The sequence below is a fragment of the Apteryx rowi genome, unplaced genomic scaffold, assembly GCF_003343035.1.
Source record: "Apteryx rowi isolate R43461 unplaced genomic scaffold, aptRow1 scaffold_377, whole genome shotgun sequence".
NCBI classification, from domain to species: Eukaryota; Metazoa; Chordata; class Aves; order Apterygiformes; family Apterygidae; genus Apteryx; species Apteryx rowi.
Genome location: NW_020450274.1, coordinates 845142 through 855735, shown reverse-complemented (window position 1 = coordinate 855735; position 10594 = coordinate 845142).

Here is a 10594-nt window from a genome sequence, read left to right as displayed (position 1 = left end):
TCACTTCCCTACTCTACCAAATGGCACCAGTGAATCAAGGTCAAGTTGCGAATAAATCCCAATAAGGCCTACCAGAGAGCACGAAGTCTCCAATAGAAATAGCACTGCGATAGTTTCCAGGATTGGGCATGAGCAGTGTAGAAGCTGTATGGGGCACAGAAGGGGAGCCAGTTATCCACAGTGCAGTCATGACCAAGTATGAAAATCAATGGAATCACTCCTGTACAAACTAGAGCAGAATCTGGTCCAAGCCCTCTGAGCACCTTTCACCACACAGCTCTGAGGAGGAGGCCTGTTTTCGCGATGCCTGCTCCAAAGAGAAGCAGAGCTGGGGCTTGGATCCCAGCATTGTATCTCTCCACAGGGCAGATGCCAGTGAAAAATGAGAGCAGTGGATCATGCCTGTTGCTCCAGCACTGACAACAACCCTGCAGCCAAACTACTGAAGGGATCTGCTGTTCTCCTGGAAATGGTTGCAGAAGAGATTTTTTCTCCCTTTACAGAAGAGATTTTTTCTCCCTTTACAGAAGAGATTTTTTCTTCCTTTTCTATAATCACATTGGCCTCATCACGCAACATAGGCATACTGCCATACATAAGCAGTCTCAAGGAGGTCTTGTTTGACTGAGACAGCCAGGGAAACAGACTGAAAACCCTGCTGTCTTCACGGAGGGAGGGAGGACTCTTCCAGAAATACTGAGGCTTCAGGACGAATACTGGCATGGGAAATAAAATCTTTATTTCAGAATACCTCCAAAAACTAACTCCCTACTGCTTTTACTTGCCAAGGCTGACTAAGATTCCATAAAGTGCTGATATTATATGAAATATAGCACTGTGCAGGAAACAAACTCACCAGGCTTACTGGAATTATTTAATTCCCATTTTAGCTGTTACATTACTATATGGGGCCCAGATACACAGATCAGGCATCCATCCAGCTTGTTCCTGTTCCCACTGTGAGTGCTGGAAGAAAGTCAAGTTTTAATGGACTGTGTTATATGACCACAGTCCTGACAGAGAAATGTCAAGCTTTATTAAAAGATCCAGAATATATTATATTCTCCAACACACAATAAGGTAAGATTTCCAGCCCACAGTACAAAATGTCTGTAGACTATAGGCTCCTTGACTTTTCTTTTAAACAGGTGTTTGGGTTTTTTTCAATTCACTATTCCATAACCCAAGAATTGAAATGTTATTCTAAACATTCTCTTCATTATTTTGTAGATCAACAGCAATCAAAGAAAACCCATAGTTAAAGACAGAGGGGAAATTTCCAGTGATTCAAAGTGCATTATCCGGGTTACAAATTAAGCAGGCCCTGTCTTCTCTCACCTCTCCTGAGTACCTTGGTGCAGCATGTACAACACAACATGCACTGCTCACCCAGACCTCCCTCTGCCTGCTTCTTCTGAAAGCAGAATCACTCTCTAAGGACAGCTGCTTACAACTTCTTTCAAAGGCAAATGTACCACACATACTCCTAGAACTCAACTTCCATGTGGCTTATATTAGCTACATTTTTGCTCTCCAGCTTCTTCTATTTTGCTGTTATCACAAGCAACTGAGAGCCAGCTGTAACTAGATTCAGGCACAGATAAGGCAGGTAAGGCATATCATAGGCTCACCCAAATTAGAGCTTCTCTGGGTGACACTGAAGTCCTGAATACTTAAATTACTGTGGCATTTAAACGCCTCTGCACTGAACAATGTACAGACATTAAAGAGAAGCCACCCTTGCAGGGATACCGGCCCTCCCCGGACCACCATTTTCTGCCTTCTGGCCTTCCAGAGAAAAAGGATCGTCATCCTCAGGTGCTGCATGGCAGTCTGAGAAGTGGGATTTGCTTCCCACAGTCCAGCCCTTTGGCAGTTTTGAGTTCAGGAACATACAACAGCAGCCACAGTTTCAGAACATGTCACACTGCTTTAATAGCACCACCTCTCATGAGCTCCTAAGAAAAGGTATGCTGTATTAGCAATTCTTCTGTATTGCTTTTAACCATGATGGCCCTTATGGTGCACTTCACCATATCAGTCTGTTCTTACACCCTCTGTACATTTTCATAAGAGTTGCTCCAAAAGGTGTTTGCTTCTCCAATAGTCTTTTTCTTATATCCAAGCCATCAGCATCTTCTCTTTCTAGAAGGACTCATGAAAGTCAGACCATATTTCCTGTAAGACTTTTTTTTTTAAATACGTTGACTGTTGTCTCAATCCATTTCTGTACTGAGTTCAGCCTATTTCTTATGTCTTCAAGGCTGTCATGAGACACCCTGCGTGATCTGATTTATGATATGACACAGCTGATGAACTATAACTTCCCCAAATTCCTTTACTTTAACTAGTGATGCTTTAGGAAGCAGGCCAGAGGGCAATGCTGTCTCTTAAGGAGCTGTTGAGCCTAGCATAAACCACAATTGCATCACGTCAAGGGATCTCTTTTCAGCAGCCATTTGCACTTCATAACATAGCTTCTGCTTCAGGCTGCCTGCACAATCAAACAAGGGCAGCGACAAAGCAAACCCTGCTCTGGACAACATAACTCACTTTCATCATGATCTGAGGGGATTATGGTATCTTTGCACCAGCCACTGATTTTTGCTAGCCATCCAAACCCACGCCCATCCAAAAAAAAAATATCCCCAACCCCCTAAACAGGTACCAAATACTACCTGACACTATGTGGCTCTGTTCTAGGACCCTCTCCCTCTCTTGCAAAAATTGTTAGGAAATACTCCTGTTCCAAAGTGCATTTCATAGCAGAAGCTATATAGAAGTGAAGTATTTGCTCTCACATGAAACGTGCAACAATAACGTACAAATTTCTGGATAAAGGACAGAGACTATCAGCCTTATCTTTGAATTTCCATGCTTTTCCTCAGACCTCGAAACCTTACTTTAAAACAGTGGTTTTCTTTTTTTTTCCCCTTTTCTTTGTGGTTTAACAGACAAAGTCATAATGGGAGGAGGTTTTACTGCTTCTGCTGCATGTAAAAACATTAAATTATTCTGTTATTCTGAGGCTCACTGATAGGATGAAGATGCCAACTGAACACTAAGGATAGCATTTTCTTGTTCTGCTAGTAACAGAGGGCTTCTTTGGTTTGGTTTTTCAGTTTAGCAAATTCCTGATGCAATTGTCTTGACATGAGCTCTTTTTCCCTCAAAATAACACTTCTTTTTCCCATTCTTTTATTTTTGCAAATAAAGTAATTTCTAAACCACTACTGAATTTGTACTAAAATATGCTAACTCAAGCACATTTCTCAGATTCTATTTTTCATATAATTATAAAGGTGTCCTAATAGCATATATCAAATAAATACTCTTATGGAAATATCACATACAAAATATTGGCTCTACTAGATTCAAAATGAAAATAAAACCACTTCAGATTTCATAGAATCACAGAACTGCAATTTAATTTAGGTTGGAAAGGACCTCTGAAGGTCATCTAGTCCAGCCTCCTCAATTTGTTCCAAACAGAGCTAGCTTCAAAATTAGATCATTTAAATGAAAAGGGGTCCAAATACTAACTGTTCATATAACTAAGTGCTTGTTTTATACTGACATTAATTTAATAGTTTTGTAACATTTTTATGACAAGGCATATCTTCCTGTAGGTCAGAAGCTCTGGTGCTGCTATAAAACAACACAACCGCTCTACTGAAATAACAGGCAAAGTGAAAAAAAATAGAAGGCTCCCCCTAGAAGAGGGAGTACTATGTCCAGCGCTGGTCTCCCCAATACAAGAGAGACATGGAGCTACTGGATCAAGTACAGCAAAGGGCTACTAAGATGATTAAGGGCCTGGAGCATCTCTTATATGAGGAAAGGTTGAGAGAGCTGGGACTGTTCAGCCTGGAGAAGAGAAGACTTTCCAGGGATCTTATCAACATGTATAAGTATCTGAAGGAAGTTGTAAAGAGGATGAGGCCGGATTCTTTTCAGTGGTGCCCAGCAACAGGACAAGAGGCAATGGGCACAAATTGAAACACAGGAAGTTCCATCTGAACATAAGAAAAAGCTTCTTTACTGTGAGGGTAACAGAGCACTGGAACAAATTGCCCACAGAGGTTGTGGAGTCTCCATCCTTGGAGATATTCAAAAGCCGTCCGGACAGAGTCCTGGGCAACCTGCTCTAGGTGATCCTGCTTGAGCAGGGGGTTGGGCTAGAAGATGTCTAGGGGTCGCCTCAAACCTCAACCACTTTGTGATTCTGTGAAAAACAATTATATGCGGCATGTGTGGGTATTTATGCATGTGCATGGAAGAGACCCTGTCCTATAGCTGCAAGGTAGAATTGGCATAACCCCTGTTGGATTCATTTTGCTGTTCCCACCAGGAGAGGAGCAGGTAGGAACAGTAAAGACAATTTGCTGCCCTGCACTGGCACTTGAAAAAGTGAGGCAAGTGTTTTCAGCCTTCATCTTGCATCCTATCAACTAATTGAGGTTTAAGGGAGCCTATCTTTGTTGGGTACACCTCATAGCATTCACACGATCATTTTAGGCTTGCTAGAATGACAGCTGTCATGTCACATGGCAATATTTACCAACAAAACAGGTTGAAGTTTTGTTGCTCTGTGCTTAGATTTCAGCAGAATACCATGATAAAGCTAATTAATCATACTGCAAATTTGTTCCAAAGTTAAAAAAAAAAAAAAGCAAGTTCTGGCCCATCAGATTAAATAGCAACAATTCAGTCTTGTTTATTGCTTCAATAATAAAAAAAAAAACCCTAGCCCAAGCAGCAAAAGGAAACTAAATATGCTTTTCTCTTGGCCCTAAACTCCTACTGTCTTCACAGGATGGGCCCTAATTTTATATTTGCTTCCTAGTACTGTAATTGTTAGAGATGTCACTCAAGATGCATTTTATGTAAGAGCAACAGTTACAGGTTCCTGTCTGGCAGAATTTGGATTATTCATGCCCATATTGTAGTGTATTTCTGAGGCTTGACAAAAACATATCTAAATTGGCACACTTTCCAAGGCTTGGTCTTGTATCTTATGCACTTTGCAAAAGAAGGGAAGGTGCCGCCTATCTAGTAGCCATATTGAGACTTACTGTGATTGGTAACTCTCGTGAATAATTGATTTAAGGGGCCACAGTATCTCAGACAATTGGTAATAAAGTATGACCTTTTCCATCTTGATATTACTGGAAGAAACTAGACAACTTTTATTCTATATAAACTGGTACCGAATGACTAGACGATCTCAACCTAATTTAAACTTCATGTCTGCTACTCAGACTGAGCTCATTACTGCAGGATGCAAATTTCCATGTGATCAGCTGTCAATACTGAAACCTACAAATGAGGTCTTCAGGGAAACAGTCTTAACAGAAAACACATCTACAGATGGCCATGGAAATTTAGATACATTATTACTCCTGGGGGTCTTATTACTGTTGGGGGTCTTATTCAGATAGTGCTGACAGACATCAGGTGCACAAATGACACAATGTACGTGAAAACTTGCAAGATTACTGTTCATGCTGTACCACTTGTCTACATAGAAAACATGTGAGCCTTGAATGGTTGTCAAGCCTGGACTTTTCTATCAGTGAGTGCACAAGCACTGAAAGAATAGAGGAGGAATTACTCATATTTCATAAAAAGCAGAATCTATGTTTATGTAATTTTACTTGGTTGAAAGATAAACACAGATGTTGCATTTGCAGATATATTTATAACATTATTTTATCAATTATGCTGTTTCAGATATGGAAAAACATTGTCTATTTATCTGTCTTAATAATCCGTAGATCTGAAAAAAAAAATTTTATTTTAGATTTAAAAAAAAATTTTGAAAAATGTAAATTTTCATAAAAAGGTTTAGTTTGTTGAAAATTATGAGACTAGAGAAAAAGATTGCATAAAAAATCAACTTTCAGATGACTAAGGATAGTTTGTTTTTTACTACAAGCAAAACATTTTGAAGGCTTTTCATAAATGCAAAATAATTTCTGGTTGTGATTTGCACATAGAAAACTTGTTTTCCATTAATTCTAGTGTTTTAGAAATTTGCTCTAAAGCAAATTGGAAAAACTCCTTTCTAATAGACAGTATTATGGAAGTATGGTCCTCTGCTTTTACGACTATAGAAATCTGTTTTTTGGATACGGTATTAGAGGGGCAGGGAAGTGATTTTGGACCACTTCAATTCTGACGGGAAAGTTTAACTATGAGAAAGTATGATATGTCAGGGTTTGTGTCTTCTTCAGATAATTAATATACAAATGCTTTTAGAGATCCAGAAAAGGACTCCAGTGATCATTCACTCCATTTCTCTGTCCAAGGCAGGACAACCTTTATCTGTGCCAGACAGCTGTTTGACTAGTCTACTCCTAAAAACCTCCAGTGATGGAGATTCTATCACCTCCTCCTGGAAAATGAAAAAAAGTCATCATGTCCACCGTAGCATGAAATGAGTCATACACTAGAAATGTCTATAAAGGGAAACTTGGCTGATTAGCTCAAATATAGACATTTATTGCTGATGTCAGCTTTTTGGCCAAAGAGATCCCCCATTCTATCCCTTGACAGACTCTGTTAGGCCCAGCATGACTGGCACACTGCTAATCAGCCTTCTTCCGGTTTTAATATGAAAGTTGTCAGGCTTACTTCCCTGATTCTTAATATGATAGGAAGCTTTGCTAATTTCTTTCCTGCATTCCTCTATCTTATTTTTAGTTCACTCTTTTCCTTTATATGCTAGAATACTTCTAAGCAATGGAGGAACTTGCTTTTCATGCTACTGTTTTGTCTTCAGAAACACAGTTAAACCACATTTTTGGGCAGTAATACTCTCTTTGTCCTAGCTATGACAGAAAACATCACCATTCACAGGCTTTGATGCTTTTCCTTCTTGTGATCTGCTTTATTTATTTTCTATTTAATTCATGTTTACAACAATCACGAACAGCTTTTCCTGTTGTTTTCCTGACTCCCCACTATGGTCATTCCTTTACATGAGTCATTTAGCAATGTGCGCTAGAACAGCTAACGTTACACTGTGAAAATTCATTTTCAGCTTTGGGAGTAAGAAAGAATATGAGCATTGATTCTCTTTCAACTTCAACCCTTAAATCAGCTGGCTGAAACCCTACTGCTGCAGGATGGTACGATGTAACAACAGGAGTCACAGGACTTTGTTCTGAACTTAGCAAATGACACATGCCATTAACATTCATCACACCTAAAGTGTATTCCAATAGAATTCCCTTATGCTGCCTCCTCTACCCTTGCCCACATTATCCCAGGAGATCATATTCAGTGCTGATGAAATCCACTAAGCTAGATAACTTACCTTAGGAATGGATTTGCCTTGATATCTCAAAAGAAAGAGAAAGAAATCTCCCTGCTTAAAATGTGTCAGTAATGAACACAAATGTAGTTTGCCAGATGTAGTAACAGAGATCTGATGCTCTGGGAACTCTGCTTTCCCCACAGATCCTCTTTGATGACGTTTTGTTTTCTTTCCTCTCTTCCCAATTTCCATACTTTAAAATTTCCTTTCTGAGATCAAGCTGAACTTTTTTTGCTACAGGAAAGGGAACTTCCAGGGTAAATTCTCTTCAGTACTGCATGACCTTTACTAAAGAAAGTCTGCCCAGAAGTAAGATGCGAAGGCTAAAATCACCTGACTGCTACTAGTACAGAACAAAATACCTGCTCATTTTTCATTGTATTCCCTTAAGCAGCCTCTGGCAGGAACGTTCCTCAAGAGATCCCCTGATGGATGGAGATTAAAGTTGTCTTCCTTAGCAAGCACTTCAAGTGTGTATGGCTTGTACTGGATAATTCGGCTGTTGTAAATTGAGCCCTCTATCTTTATTTCACCCTTACTTCTGTCTTTTCTTCTTTCCTCTGATTATCAGGCTTGACAATCACTCCTGTTTTTATGTTACCTCGATGACTTAACCTTTCAACTGGTCAAAACCACTCTTCTCAAGAAATTTTGACCTAATCAAGCATGCCTACGTGCACTACTCTAATTGTAAACTTTATATGTAAAAGCTTTCTGTGATCCATAAGGCCTCCTTGCAATGAGCTATTTGAAGAAGGTTTACAACTCCTGCATCTTCCTCCCTTTTGTATCAAGCCTTGCACCTGAGCAGTGCTTCCTAACCTTCTCAGAGCAAACCTCATGGCCTTTTCCTGCTGAGATTAGACATGGGCAATGATCCCTGGAGACACTGGGATAATGCCTGGGAAGGAGAGAGGTCAGGGCAATGAACAATCCAGGGCGTGAGGGAGCTGGAGTGACCTTGGGAGAGCAGTTAGAACAGGCCTGACAAAAAGGCGGCAAGGGCTGCTGCAGAACAACTTGCTGCCATTGCCTACCTTCCCCTCTTGGGTACTTCTCTTTCTTTGCAGCGAGTGAGTTCAGGGAGGACACCTGATAAAGAAAGCAGACCCAGACTCTTGGCTGCTACAGAGGGGATGCAGGAAGAAGGTCCATTCATCCCTGCCTTAGAGACTTTCTCCTCCAGTGAGGAACACAGCGCCAGCAGGGAGGGAGCAGAACCGTCAGCTCTAGCCCTGCATTTCACCTGTGGTACAAGTCTAGTCTTGTCAGTTGGGAACCATTACTCCAGAGGTTTTGAGTTCCCTTAAATCCTCCATTGTCAGGCCAGTGCCCCGGACTGGCATTCCAACCAGCCAGTCTGTCTAATCCCCTTCAAAATCCATGCTGTTTTTGCCCTCAGTAACAGCGAATGCCAGAGACAGCAGTCTGGACAGAAGAAATGGAACATTCTTTCTTAACTCTGCTTCTGCATGCATTTTCAATCCCACAAAAAAAACATGAGACAAGGGCTGGCATTTCTCTCAATAACCTTCAATGTTACTATTATTATTTAAATTATAACAATGCTTTTGCTTACGTACACATACTGGTCTCTGTTCTGAAAGAGTGCTAAATTTAAAAGTGATTCTGTGTGTTTAGATTGCCAGATATTCTAATAACAGCATTTTTACCTTTGTCTGGGCACTGGATCCCAGGATTCTGTTGCTGCAACCTTGTGGCATTCTGTCACACCTTGCATTGTCAGATCCATCCTGCCATCCCAAGAAGCCTCTGGCAGAGCTGTCGCTTTTTCTCATCTGTAGTCCTGGAGTAAGTTAAGTCCTAATGAACCAGGGCAGAAATGATTAACAGATGTCAGAACATATCCTTCCAGTTTCTCTCAGAAGCTTACAAAGAAAGTCAGGAACTCAATGGGGGAAAAACATCCCTTCCAAAGCATAAGGAAGATGCCACAGAGAAGCATCTTTAAAAATAAATATATATCTGATAAGAGATTTCTGCTTTTTTCTCCAAGCTCAGTACAACGAAATTCCTCATCTTAGAACATTTTTGAACATATCTCCAGAAGTCTAAGGATTCCAAAAGTATGTAATTTCTTTCAGGCGCACTAAACTATAGCACTTTGTAAAAAGTACACCTTGTCGTAGTAAAACCATTTCACTTTTTCTCTTAGTTGTCTGTGATCAGACCATGAGCTAATTTGCTTTTTAAGAATGCCCAATTGTCAAACTATAGCAAGGTAGACTCTTCCCTACCCCTCAGCCAACACGTACTTCTGTTCTGATCATAAGACTTCAGGCCATATGTATTTCTGGATATCTATGTTACTTCACCAGACTTACAGTTTCTCACACAGCATTTCAAGACCTGATCCTTGTGGTCTGTCCAGATAGGTAAGTCTCTTGTCTATGTTCTTATGTCCTCTCTTCATAATCAGAACCATCTGTATTCAGACTTCTCTGACACCTAAATAGTTTTCCTAAAATCCATAGAGAGCACAGCTGCAAAAATTTTCTTTGGCTAGTTGACCTGATCCTGCCCCATCCTTTTTTGTGTATCCTACCACAGTGGCATCTATCTGTGCCACTGCGTCAGGCACAAATTCCTTGTCCTTGCTTTTGAAGTTCTACATATTGCTTGCCCTCATTTAGGCACTTTTCAGACACCCATTGTGCTGGCATTCAGCACGCCCTGGCACCGGTCTCAACGAGCCTTCAGCCTGCTCCTTGCACTGCTGCTCGTGCCTTCTTTCCCTCCTAGTCTGTTACACCTATGCTTAAATTTTCTCCTCTTTCACAGCGACACCTACAAGAACTGTGTCACGGTAACATATGTATGCATATATTTAGTATCTAAAAGATAAATAGAGACCTGTTCAGACACAGCACACATACCTCAACAGCATGATCCTGTTGCTGCAAACTCATGGTGTCCTGTCACACCCTCGTGTTGTCAGATCCACTTTAGATTGTAAACTCCTTGGGGCAGGGAATATGTCATTTTGCTCTGTGCTGCACGGAGTCCAGCAAACTTTGGCACGGTAAGATGATAACTAACGATATCGTCTGAAGATCTTGGCTGCTTCAGACAGCTACCACCTCCACCCCTTGCCTGTGCCTGCTACAAGCCCCTCGCTAGGCTGGGGCTCCCGCTGCCTCGCGGCACCCACCACGAGTGGGCTCGGCGGGGCGCAGGGGTTTGTCGCCCCTCGCCCCGGCCGGGCTCCGCTCCGCAGGACGCGGCAGCGCCGCGGGGAGCTCGGGGGCCCCG